This window comes from Diabrotica virgifera, chromosome 9 (genome assembly GCF_917563875.1).
Source record: "Diabrotica virgifera virgifera chromosome 9, PGI_DIABVI_V3a".
In the NCBI taxonomy this organism is placed as follows: domain Eukaryota; kingdom Metazoa; phylum Arthropoda; class Insecta; order Coleoptera; family Chrysomelidae; genus Diabrotica; species Diabrotica virgifera.
Window position 1 is genome coordinate 220124619 of NC_065451.1, and position 13736 is coordinate 220138354.

The window sequence follows — 13736 nt, forward strand, 5'->3', positions numbered from 1 at the left end:
TGTAGTATATTTTTCGTAGAATATTTTTGTTAAAATAGAAATTCTGCAAACATCCACACTTTACAGTTGGGTCTGTTTCGATTACAAAGTAAAGTAAGTATGTACCAAAAACTTAGTATTCAGGCATCTGGCGTTTTGTATCATTTAATTTTCCAGCTTTCCAGAAAAGGGACGTCTAAGTAGTCGCTTAGGTATCTTTTAGCCCAGAGATAACAAAAGCGAAGAGATCAGTTCAATTAACCAGGGATTTGTCGTTTCCGCTAACTAAGCGCAAACTAATGACAACATTATCAGACCCGAAAATCAGTTTTTGTTTTCATGCTCCAATAAAAAACATTTGGAAAGAAGCGAATACGGACTGTAAGCTAATCAAGAATTTTAAATGGAAAGGAAGAAAATTAATTTTTGTTTAAAATTGTATGACTTAATTAACTTAAATAATGCCCCAAGAAACAAAGCCTTGAAAAATCGAAAATTTAATGGCCGTTATTTTTTAACTGGAATATCTGAGGGAAGTTAATAGAGAAGGTGTACCATCTCGTAGGTTCGAAATTTTTACTGCTTCATGGTTCTTTATTAACAGTTAAGCAAAAAACGAACTTTTTCACTAATTTCGATATATAAAGGGTTGTCTACAGCTATACCGAGAGAAAAAAATTCTCGACATAAAGAAACTTTATTAATATTTAAGAAAGATCGACTTGGCATATTGCCTAAGAAATATATCTTTGTATGTAAGGTATAATTTTTTAAAAGATTTTAAATAAATTTTAATATACCCAAAGAAATGTATCTTAAACATGATTGAACTCTCACTTTCTTGCAAACTGCAAACCCATTTGTCAGAAAGAAATTATACTTGTCATAAGAATATATTTTTTTGGCGTAACAAAACTCTTCTTTCTGAGCAATAATATTTCTTAATAAGGAATTTTGTTATCTTACCATTATTAATTAATGTATTTAATGTTAAGAAATATATTTCGCAGATATAACTGTATATTTAGAATTAAGTTACATTTCTTAAAAATAAAGTGATATTACATACGGCGAAATAAATCATTCTGTTAAGGTAAAATTATTCTGTATTAGATAATAAAAACAGGTTATAAAACGTTAGATATTAATACATACAAATAATTTCTTCACTCTTAAACCACTGGCTTCTATACAATATTAAAAGGATGGAGAGGCAACTTCAACTTCCTTAATTTTTCCTTCTTTTTGTTAATAACACTTTGTATATTAGCAATTACCTAAAACAAAACCGTTATGGAGAAAGAGTAAACTTATTTTAATAAAAAAAATTTTATAAGGATATAAGTACATATTTATTTTTACAAAAGGAAATACAAAAAATAAATACTCGGGCCCACATAAAAACTATTAATTTTTTGATATAAGAACGGTAGGTATCGATAAAACAGTCTACAATCCAAAAACATTTCTTGCCATTTCAACAAATAATAATCAATCATATTTTGTTCAAACATGACTTTATTTATTCTACCACCTATGTTAATTTTTTTCTTTTTGTATATGAAATATTAATTATTTATCTGTATCATATCACACAATAGACATTGTTTAACTAAAATAAGAAGAAAAATACAACCAATGTAAAACATTGAAGCAGACATAATATATTGTAATTTTATTTATTTGTATAATCTAAAAGAGACAGCAAACCTAATCAATAAGAAATTTTATTACAGGAAATTATGATTAGTTTACATCTTAAGTCATTTTATACCTACTACCTTATTCAGTTTTCTGCAATAAAAGTTCTTAATCATTAAGATGTTTCTTTTAGACTAACTAATATTTCCTTATGACAAATAAAGCACACGCCATGTTTGATATAACGTTGAATTGTAGGATTGTATATAGAAGACGATACATTCAAGAAACATATTATAGTTTATACATAAGTATACACATTTTTATAAAGGAACTTACCTATATACAGTTCTACCATTTTGGTTATTCTAAATTGGGAAGCCATTATAAATTGTGGCTTATTTCCCAGTTAGAATAAGATCCTTTCTTTCGGAGTTGTTCATCAATATAGATATCTAAAATGCATATAAAAATACTATTATGTTTCTTTTAGAACTACATATTCGGATATGCAACAATATTATTATTACATCTTAAATTAATCAATTTCCTTACATTTAATAACTATGTACATGTACGTACCTTCAAACTATCCCTTAGATTTTAAAGAATACCAACTACTCCAAAATCCATCTATGAAAATGAACTATTGCCACGCCATCTTGTCAAACACATCTTTGTGATTAAATCACAAATAGTGAATAATGGTTGCTGCGCAATTCTTTTGTGGAAGAAAATCTCGTTGCAAGTAACATTTCGGCATTAATGATAAAGTTTTATTTAATAACCACATTTACTACAGAGGGTATTTCCGAAGAATTATTTCTTGCGGTTTAAAATATTTTTCAGAATCTGAAAAATCGCTAGTGATACAAGTTTCCGTTAACCATAAAATGTGTGGGTCATATACCTGAACATAAAGTTTGATTTCATCGCAATGTTTATAGTAACTTTCAGCATTAATACAAGAAAGAAGAAGATTATCTGTACACTTTTTATTTGTGCGTGTAATATTTGAAGGCGTCTTTGATGGCTAGATATTATACCCTATTCTTTCTTTGGCTTTTAATAACTGTCTTTGATAACTACTACAATTTCTATCAAATACATTATGGTGTCTGATAGAGCTCCATATGCGACCCATGCTAAGGTGATCCTTCTTTGTAGTTCGGCAATTTTATTGTCCCTGGCAAATTTGGATTTTATGCCCTATGTATTTATATTTACGAACCAATGCTATTTCGTTGAAGACGAATTTTGGATTTACGCTTGGTACCAGGTTTGTCACACACTGTGTCTTCCAAAATTTATGTTTAAACCAACTTTCTAACAGGCTTTTTCTAACTCAGTAAGCAAAGTTATAATCTCTTTTAAGTTGTCTGTTATAAGAACTAAGAAACGTAGGTGGGAGAGACTTTCACCGTCAACATTTATTCCTTTGGCGTCCCACTCCAATTGTTTGAAAGCATGTGTTTCCAGTACTGCCGTAAAGAGTTTGGGAGATAACGTGTCTTATTGTCTAATTCCTCTTTGGATTTTTATGGATGTACCTATGTGACATGTTGCCTCTGATGAGGCAACACTTCTTTCAGTCTTCAGTGTCGAGATCAGTGAACATTACTCATAGTTTTGTTGTAAATGGAGCTTCGAAAACACTTCTTCCAAGATTTATTAACGACATTTAATCCCCACAGTATATACAGAGAGGATCTAAATTATGGAATAAATTCATTTTCTCTAAAATGGACGACTTTAGAGAAAAATCCTGAGACAGGCCGATTTTTATTTTTAAATTACAATTGTTTGGCATATATTTCATACTAGTGACGTCATCCATCTGAGCGTGGTGACGTAATCGATGATTTTTTAAATCGGAATAGGGGTCGTGTGGTACCTCATTTGAAAGGGTACCAATTCTCTATCTGTATAGTAATATAAACATTAATATCATGATTTATACAGGGTGGCCAAAATACTAATTTTTGAATTAAATTAATTGACGAAAAAAGAAGAATGTATGCAATTTATTTAACTCAATATATATTCTATCGCCGTCAGAAAATAGAAAAAAATGTTTATTTGGCAAATAAACATTGCTCTTCGCTTAAATTAAATGTTTAAACTGCCACGAGGTAGGTGGGAGGCTGTTTGTGATTTAATTTAAGCGAAAAGAAATGTTTATTTGTGAAATAAACATTTTTTTCTATTTACTGACAGCAGTACAATGTATTTTGAGTTAAATAAATTACATACGTTATCCTTTTTGTGCCAATTAATTTAATTCAAAAATAATTTTTTTGGTCACCCTGTATAAATAATGGTATTATCGTTTATATTACTGAATCACAGTATAAAGAAGGATATCCCTCATTATACTGTGACTAAATAGAGAATTGAATACCCTTTCAAATGAGGTGCCACACAACCCCTGTTCCCATTTAAAAAAATCATTGATTACGTAATCACGCTCAGATGGATGACGTCACTAGTATGAAATATATGTCAAACAATTGTAATTTAAAAATAAAAATCGACCTGTTTCAGGATTTTTCTCCACAGTCGTCCATTTTAGAAAAATGAATTTTTTCCATAATTTAGATCCTCTCCGTATGTTAGGAAAATATTCTGAGATAAAGTGGATGAAAAATTTCCTGACTCCATTTTTGGTACGTATTTGCGTCTAGTGCTTGAAACACTGTACCTAACACAAACGGCATGTGTTGCAGTTCACCCATTACTTTAATGCGATATAAAAATAAATATCTTAATTTCAATCTCCATTATGATCTTTATACCTCATAAGCTCGCTGGAGTTGGCTTCATTAATTTGGGCTTCGTACTTTGCGGGACGTATAAATCAGGTCCTCGATTATCTGGCTTAATTGTAGGGACCTTTCCCAGCGAACTTGGATCTTGATAGTAACGTATATGACTTTATACTTTAACTCAGAAATGATGGTCTCAGTTGCACAATTTCTATGAAACCTGAGGTACTGGCATTGAACAGGATCGGTTGTATCCGTTTACTTGATATACATGTTGTTGAGGGTCAATAGAACTAATTCTTTTTCGTAAACAATTATTACTTAAAATATTCTTAAACGATATCATACAGAAAATTGACTATTTTCTAAGAGCTAATTTGTGTCCGATTCAAAATTAGATTGAGCTATTGAATAATAAGATACTATCATACAAAATATGAACCAACAAAATGCAAAAACAAGATCATTTTTATTTTCATATTCTGACTTTTTTATCGTACATCTATTGTTTTTTTTTTGTTATATTATCGACTTTAGACATTTATCGACAGCATTTATTTTATCGACAGCTCTTTATTAATTACTATACGTGTTTACAGATCTAATTTTCGTTCGCTACTGAATACTACTAAAATTACAAAACGGCTCTCGACCAGAAATCCCTGGTGGTGGGGAAAACAAAAATGTCTATATCTGTCCTACAAAATTTCACTTTGGAAAAAACGTAATTAGAAAACCGTTGAAAAACGTTTATCACTGCCCTTCTCAGAAGGGGACAATAACCGCTTGACTCGCCCAACTTTCCAAATACCTACTTTCTAAAGAGGATTATGATACAAATGACAAATGATATCCAGAAATATAGGTAAGAATGAGTGTATTTTAATCTTTTAAGAGATTTCTGGAAAATAATTTACCCAAACTTTAACAATGGTCTGATATGAATTTACATCGTAAAATAAAATCGAAAAAACTAAAATTAACTAAACTATAAGGAGACGGAACAAATGCTTACTTTATCAGTTTATAAAGTAAGCATTATTAATAGATTTTAAGCATTATTAATAATGCTTACTTTATAAGTTTATAAAGTAAGCAAGTAAATTGTGTGTAAGTATAATTATGTTTCGTATCACCGACGTGAATTACCTGTAGGAATCGCTTAGCAAATATCACTTCGTCGTTCTAAAAATTTAATTTCCTCCATAATTAACCGGATCGCCAGACCGGATTATGGATAGAATTTTAATTGTGGTCGTAATTTCCATAAACCGAACGCACTGTGCGTCATTCCCATCAATTAAATGCCAGGTCCATAAACAATGAGCACTTCGGCGTTGTTGCCGATAAAATCTGACCTGGTGGTTGCGTCCGCCCTTTGTCAAAACATATCACTTCATTTAAGAGAAGAGAAATCAATTTTCTCATTATTTGTTGCTAATAATGAACGTATGCATGTAGGTGGAATCGACCGCCGACCGGCAGTGTTGTATTCCCGATGGAATTATGAACACAATACCAGATATTCAGATATATTGATGATGTAATTCTGGCAGCCGTAGCAAATACAAAAGCAGAGATGTAAAATTGATGGCTGAAGAATTATACAGCGAAACCGAAAATCCAAAACTTGTAGTCGAGGGGTGGTCGAGGATGAAGAAAACAATAATTTACGCCAGGAAACGAATATGCTCTGGAAAAGTCTGGGAAAAATTACTGGACGCTAATTTTCAACTGGGAATGTCTCAAGGAAGTCAATAGAAAAGGTGTATCATTTACCACATACCACTTACATATAAAACCTCCACCAACCCCTAAAAATTTAGTGTTGTAACTTTTTTTGCGTTTCTTGATTTGTTAATTTTATTTAGGCAGATTGATGTTTAAGAATATGGCAAAATTCAAGAAAGGATCTCTTATGACAATTTTGTTGTTTGGCCAGCATTTTGACGTTTGAGAAGTCGAATTTATGTTTAGTAGAAATGGTGTGTTGTGCAAGGGCACAAGAGCCAACATCCTAATGTCACTTTTGTGAGAAGTTCGACGATCTTGAAGAGAGTGACTGCTCTGGCCAATGTAACACTCTGCACAGGATACGTGACAAACAACATTATGTTAAAAAGGGGTTAATGAAGTTCTGTACTTTATTAACCCCCATTTGAAAGCTCAAAATAGGTGGTGTTGCTAGGATCAGGTCGGTACTCTCATAAATAAGGTTGTCAAGTACGAAATTAAACTGTCGCATTTCCTCTCAAAATTTAGTTCTTCATAATATATATACACATACATGTATATTTATTTTTATATACAGGGGTGACTAATTAATTAAAATAATTACACGAAGAATTAAATTTTGAAAGCGGAGCCTCAAGTTGTGTTGATTAGAAGTCGCGTATATCAGCAAGCTAAGCTTAAATCTTAGTCGTAAGAACAACGCCAAACAGAACAATCACACAACGCAAGGCAAGGAGAATGAGAATTTGCTTTGAAAGTTCCCTTGTGCATTGTTAATTATTTAACCAACCTCATGGCGACGGTAATTCCGATCTTATGTTGTGTTATGTTAACATTATTGGTAGAGACGGGGATTCTATCTGTGTCACGATTTGTTAGACTAATAAAATAAATTCGGAGGGTTAGAAAGTAAACTTCAAAGGAAAGCAGAATAAGGGCGTAATTAGTGTTGTTAAGAGTGTTAAAGTGTGTGTATTTCAGATGAATATTGGACAATTACGTGAGAAGTATTTTAAAATATATCTGATACTAGAGCAATCCGATACTTAGGCTTCAAAAGAAAAACGAAAATTTTGGAAAAGTGGTGATTAATTTCTGAACTTAGTCTGCTTTTAGCTCGATACACCTTCTCCTTATCTACTGGGTTCATGTCTACCTGCCAATATCCAGACTTTAAGTCCAACGTAGAAAACAATTTACTTCCAGCCAATGTATCCAACGTGACGTCGATCCGAGGCAGAGGATAACTATCTTTCTTGGTAACATTGTTCAACAAACGGTAGTCCACACAGAACCTCGTAGTTCCGTCTTTCTTCTTAATCTTTACTAGAGGAGAGACCCATGGGCTCGTAGAAGGTCCTATCACCCTGTCTTTCTTCATTTCTTGATCAATCCTTTCAGCTTCCTCTCTCTTCGCCTGTGGTAATCGTCGAGCTGTTTGACGAATTGGTTTAGCGTTACCAGTGTCAATTTTATGTTTGACAACGGTGGTTTTTCCTGTCTTTCCTCGTTTTGTTACGAATATCTCACGATATCGTCGAAGAATTCCCTTCATTTCCTTTCCTCCTCTTGATCTAGAGACTGACATGCAACTGCAACCATTTGGTCTAACTTGTCGTTGGAATTATCTGATGCTGTCGTCTGACGGATTATGGACGTCACGGGTACACAAGTTCCTACTTTTGTCTCCTTCTTGATGGTAACCGGGTAGTCATTGACATTATTCAATATCACGGGAATTTCTTTAGCAGAAATATCCAATTCCTTTCCAAATACGATTCTTCTGCAAACCTCATCGTCTTCGTTGCATGACTTCATCATAACAGGTGTCCCTTCTTCCACAATTCCCTGTAGCCGCCCTACTACGATCGTTTCACTCATTGGAGGTACCTACAGTTTTATCTTCTTTAATGGCTGCTTGCATAGTGCTGCATTCATGTGGATAAAAAAAATACCTCCTCGTTACGAAGTTTGAAAACTTTATTCTTAAAATTCAATTGAAATTCCTGCAAACTCATTACGTCTATTCCTAATATAATATCCTCTTCGATGTCAGCAACTATGACAGTATGGACGAACTTTTCTGTTCCAATTCCTAATTTTATCTGGATTTATCCGTGAGTGTTGGCATTTTCACCTGTGGCAACCTCGTTGGTAAGAGTTTCTTATGGTTGTTGATAACAGAAGATCGTATAATGGTCCTGGTCGCCCCGGTATCCACCAACAATATATACTTTTTACCATTTATTCCTCATCTACATATTACACTATCTTCACGATATTTTAAAGAAGCTATTAGTATTAGATGGTCTTTAGAGAAGTTCTGAGTCGAAGCTGGTCCCCTAGGGTCTGCCCGCTCTCCTATTTCGTCTGAAAAATACGTTTTCTCGATGTCTGCAAAGTAGAGTTCCGTGGCGATGATGAACTCCTCATTCGACTTAAATTTCTGCCCAGCGCGTGATTTTTTCAAGTTTGGAAACAAAAAGAAGTCAGATAGTGCCAAATATGGAGAATACGAAGGATGGGACAGCAGTTCGTAGCCGAGTTCGACCAATTTGGTCATGACAACGGCGGAGGTGTGTACAGGTGCGTGGTCATTGTGGAAGAGTACTTTTTTCTTTCCCAATAAGGGCTATTTTTTCTGTAATTCGGCGTTCATGCCTGTCTCTTTGTCCGCGAATATAACTCCTACGTTATTACAACTGATAGAATGACAAATGGGGCGTTAAGTGCGAGCTTATAATTCAAGAATGGCATTAAAGGTGAGAAGTTTAACCTCGGACTTCCGGTTGCAGAGTTGTAACTGGAAGTACTATTTTAAAGTCGCCGAAATAGTACAAGCGATATATTACTCGACGCGCCTTATCAGGACAAGAATAAATATATACTTCTGGTTTTTATATCACTTCGGGTTAAAAATGCGCCATCGGAAGAGCCACATTATAGTCGCAGAAATAGTACATGTGATAAACTAATCAACGTGTATTAAAAAGTCGAGCTCGAATATTTAGTTCCGGTTTGGATGTCACTTTCGGTTAAAAAATTTTGAAAGGAAGTTTGGCAAAAATGTCTCAAAATTAGTGAAATCGTATATCAATCGACGCAAAGTTACACGAAGTGTTCAAATATCGATTTTCGGTCGCATTGTGTGGAAATTCAGGACTTCGAAGTCAAATTGCTTGTATCAGTTGTGTCTGTCCATATCCCTAAGTCCTTTCTTTTGATATAATTCTGGGATACTTAGCACTTATTTACATTTGATCTATTTTGAAGTAACAAAACGAATGGCACAAGTAATTAAAGTTTTAATAAACGAGGCACAATAAATAAAAACATAATGGCAAAAATTATTTCATAAAGCTTTTTCCATTGCGCGGTGAATTTTCGTTAGTTTCCGAAATTCACTTTAAAAGTATAATTTCTTCATAACAAAAGACTTTCCACAAAAGACCAATTAAAGCTCTTTTCTTACATTAATGGAAACCGCATAAAATTCTTTTATATTTCTGGAAAATTAATCACAGGCGCAACCGGACCAGCCATTTGCGATCTGAGTCTTTAAAAAACGAATTAAAAATCACCGGAAGCGGTTTGGATAGTAATTGATAATCTTTGAAATTAAAAAATAGCATTATAGTCCATGTGGTGAGACCGCTCCCGTCTGAAAAAAATTTCTGATTCGGTTTCTTTGTGAATTCCTATTCAAAAATGTCCCCTTTAAACAAATCTGAAGGGTGCCGGACGGAATTTTTGGGCAGAAATTGTTTAAATAATTTTTTTAAACAAATACAAAAGATTACGTTTTTTTCCTCTGGAGCATAAATTTTTAGGTTTTTTGGGTCATTTAAAACAAGAAAGGTATCTTGTAATTTTTCTTAAAAATTGATAGTTTTCGAGTTATAGGCGATTTAAAATCTGAAAAATGCGAAAATACGCATTTTCGAGACCTAAAAACTCATATTTAAATTAGTATTTTTGACGTTGCCAGCTACTTAATTGAAGATTAAACATTCATCTTCAAGATTCTGAAGAGTGTTTGCGTCTAACCTTAATTTATATCGTTGTTTTTTAGTTGTTAAATATGCGTGTTTATCCGATTTTTTTGCCTGTCCGGCGAGCTCTAAAAAATCTCCTATTTTCCTCCGAAAAATATTTTTTCTAGATTTTCTGGAATATTCTAAATAAAATAAGTTTCTTGACATTTTTCTCAAAAATTAATAGTTTTAAAGTTATAAGCGATTTAAAATCCGAAAAATTCCAAAAAACGCATTTTTGGATTTTAAATCGTTTATAACTTTAAAACTGTTAACATTTGAGAAAAATGTCAAGAAACTTATTTTATTTAGAATATTCCAAAAGAACTAGAAAAAATATTTTTCGGGGGAAAATAAGAGATTTTTAAAATAGGGCTCGTCGCACCGGCAAAAAAATCGGATAAAGACGCATATTTAACAATTAAAAAACAACGGTATAAATTAAGGTTAGACACAATCACTCTTCAGAATCTTGAAGCTGAATGTCTAAACTTTAATTTAAGTATCTGGCAACCTCAAAAATTCTAATGAGTATTTAGGCCGTGAAAATGCGTATTTTCGCATTTTTCAGATTTTGAATTGCCTATAACTCGAAAACTATAAATTTTTGAGAAAATTTAAAAGAAACCTTTATTGTTTAGAATTACCCACAAAACTTAAAAATATATGTTCCGGAGCAAAAAAAAGTGATCTTTTGTATTTGCTTAAAGAAATTGTTTAAACAATTTCTGCCCAAAAATTCCGCCCGGCACCCTTCAGATTTGTTTAAAGGGGACATTTTTGAATAGGAATCCACAAAGAAACCGAATCAGAAATTTTTCCAGACGGGAGCGGTCTCACCACATGGACTATTATTTTCTTTTGGGATCTCTCAGTAAATTCAGACAAAACGTACGTTGTTACTCACTATTACTAGGAAGGTTTACGCCACGGGTTTGGAACGAGACAGGCATTATTTGAGATATTCGCATAATTGCAAATTTGTATTGGCGGTGTGCAAGTACTTGGAGGGGATATGAGAAACGATCGTGCGTAAATATCGGAGAAATCTTGAAACTTTCTGAAATAATTCAAATTGTGAATTGGAATTGTCAAATTGACGTATATTTCATACCTAATATCATTGAAGAAGAAAAATCATATGTTGCTCCACAATATTGATATGATATGCAAATATTATATAAAATTAAATTTAATTAATTGTATTTAATTTATTTACTACATACAATAGTTTACTTTTTAATAACATAACCTCAGTCTTAGTTTTTCTTCTTATAACTTTTTTGGGCTGTGACCTTGACAGTTATCCAGCAACCAGGACTAACGTTATTGGTCAATACAATTAAAAGTGCGAATAAAGTTGCTGAGCGTAGAAATCAGGTGTCGCTTTTCCGAACTTGCACGGTCCCAATAGAAAGCCACTTATCACCCCTGCTTTTCAAGGTTTATTCCAAAAGAATTCTTAGAAATGCGCTTTCTAAAAAACAAGAAGGAATCATTTTGAATAGTGAAAACACGTTCTGAAAAACCAAAATACTTAGAATAAGTAAACAACAGAATATAAAACCGTCTATATAGTGTGTGAATAATGCCAAACTTGAGTTTAATCAAATTATTTATCTTGAAAATTAGTTAAATTAAAATGCAGAAAGCCACGGTAAAATTAGATGCAGATAATTGAGCTAGAGCCGCTTTTAGAAGGATAATACCCCATGCACCCACATGGGATAAAATGGGACGTTTCAACAACTGACAAAAGGTGGCAAATTATGACAATTCATGTCAGTTATGTCAGTATAGAATAGAATAGAACAGAAATATGCTTTATGGCCACTGAAAATTTTTACAATTTTATGGACAAAGCTTACATACAGTCAAAAGAAAAACATAATATAAATAACAAATAACTACAATTTACTAAAATTAGATAAATCGTCAATAATGTACAGTACAGTATAAAATATAAAAGCCAAGACAAAAACAATTTATTGCCAAATTTATATTAATTGCAAATTGAACATACAACAAATAAAATAAAATAGGTAAAACATAAGGAACTGACAAATTTATGCTACTGCGTATGAAACCCAATTTTCTTAGTTATTCATTGAGAAATTCTTCTATAGAATAATATGGTCTTTTGCAGCGTTTCTCAACGTTTTACCATTTGCGCCCCAATTTTCCATAATTATTTTCACCGCATCCCCCCTCGTTCAATAACAATATATCTATGCAATAATAATATACCTTGAGCAGCATGAAACCTAATAAACTAAAAAGACATTGGGAAACGCTTCACAGTGAGTACATTAACAAACCCCGACAATTCTTCGAGTTAAAATTAAAACGGCGTGAAAAGCAAAAATTAGTTTTAATAAAAACTTTGACTGTGAATGAAATAGCTTTGCTTGCCTCTTATAAAGTCTGATATTAAATAGCCAGATCTAAAAAGCTTAACACTATTGGTGAAGATCTTATTTTACCAACTGCAATCAAAATTGTAGAAACTGTGTTTGGAGATAATTTTGCTAAAAAATTGGAGTTTATACCTCTATCAAATGATACTGTTGCCCGCCAAATTGGTGATATAGCTGAATATGTACAGGATCAGCTAATCAGGAAGTTGCGTGAAAAGCCGTTTTCGATTCAGCTTGATGAGGCAACAGTAGCAATAAATATGCTCATTTTATTGCCTACGTTCGATTTTGTGATGGCAGATCAGTAGCAGAACTACTTTTCTGCAAACCAATAGAATTGATAGCAAAGTCGCTTGCATTATTTGCTATGTTAAATGATTATATAAATGAAGCAAAAATAGAGACACTGTGTGATCAACAGAGAAGCTCTGGCTTGAATATTGTGCTAACTACGGTTGTAACAATAGTTAATTATCTACATAAAAATGAGACCTTTGAAAACTAGAATCTTTTCTGTACTTTGCAAAGACACGGATGCGGTACATTCAGCATTATTATTTTATTGTGAGGCAAGCTGGTTATTACGTGGGAAATTTTTACGTGTTTTGAATTAAGACATGGAATCGCCATTTTTCTAGAAGAAGAAAAGAGGCCGCAAGCCAAGATGTTTCACGATGGTTTATTTTTTAATGAAATTGAGTTACTTGGTTGATATATTCGAGAAACTAAATATTTTGAACTTACAACTTCAAGGGGCCAATACACATATATTTGATACGAATGATAAAATTAACGCTTTCTGTAGAAAGTTGAAATTGTGGAGCAGAAATTTAAAGCAAAAAACCTAGAAATATTTTGAAAATGTGGATGAATGTTTTAAAACTTACCAGGTTGAAGAACAACATGTGAAAGTTGTTTTGTAACCATTGAAAATCATTTAGCAATGCTGACAAAAAATTTTAAAAGGTACTTTTTTGCCGACGACCAATTAATACTTACCTAATAGTTATGAGTGGGTCGGGAATCCGTTTCAAATTACACCCGAAGAGCTCTCTACTGCAGAAGAAGAAACCTTCATAGACTTCACAGCAAATGCCAAAATCAAGAAACAGTTTAATATTAGATGCCTCTTTGAATTTTGGGCAACGGTAAATGATGAGTTTTCT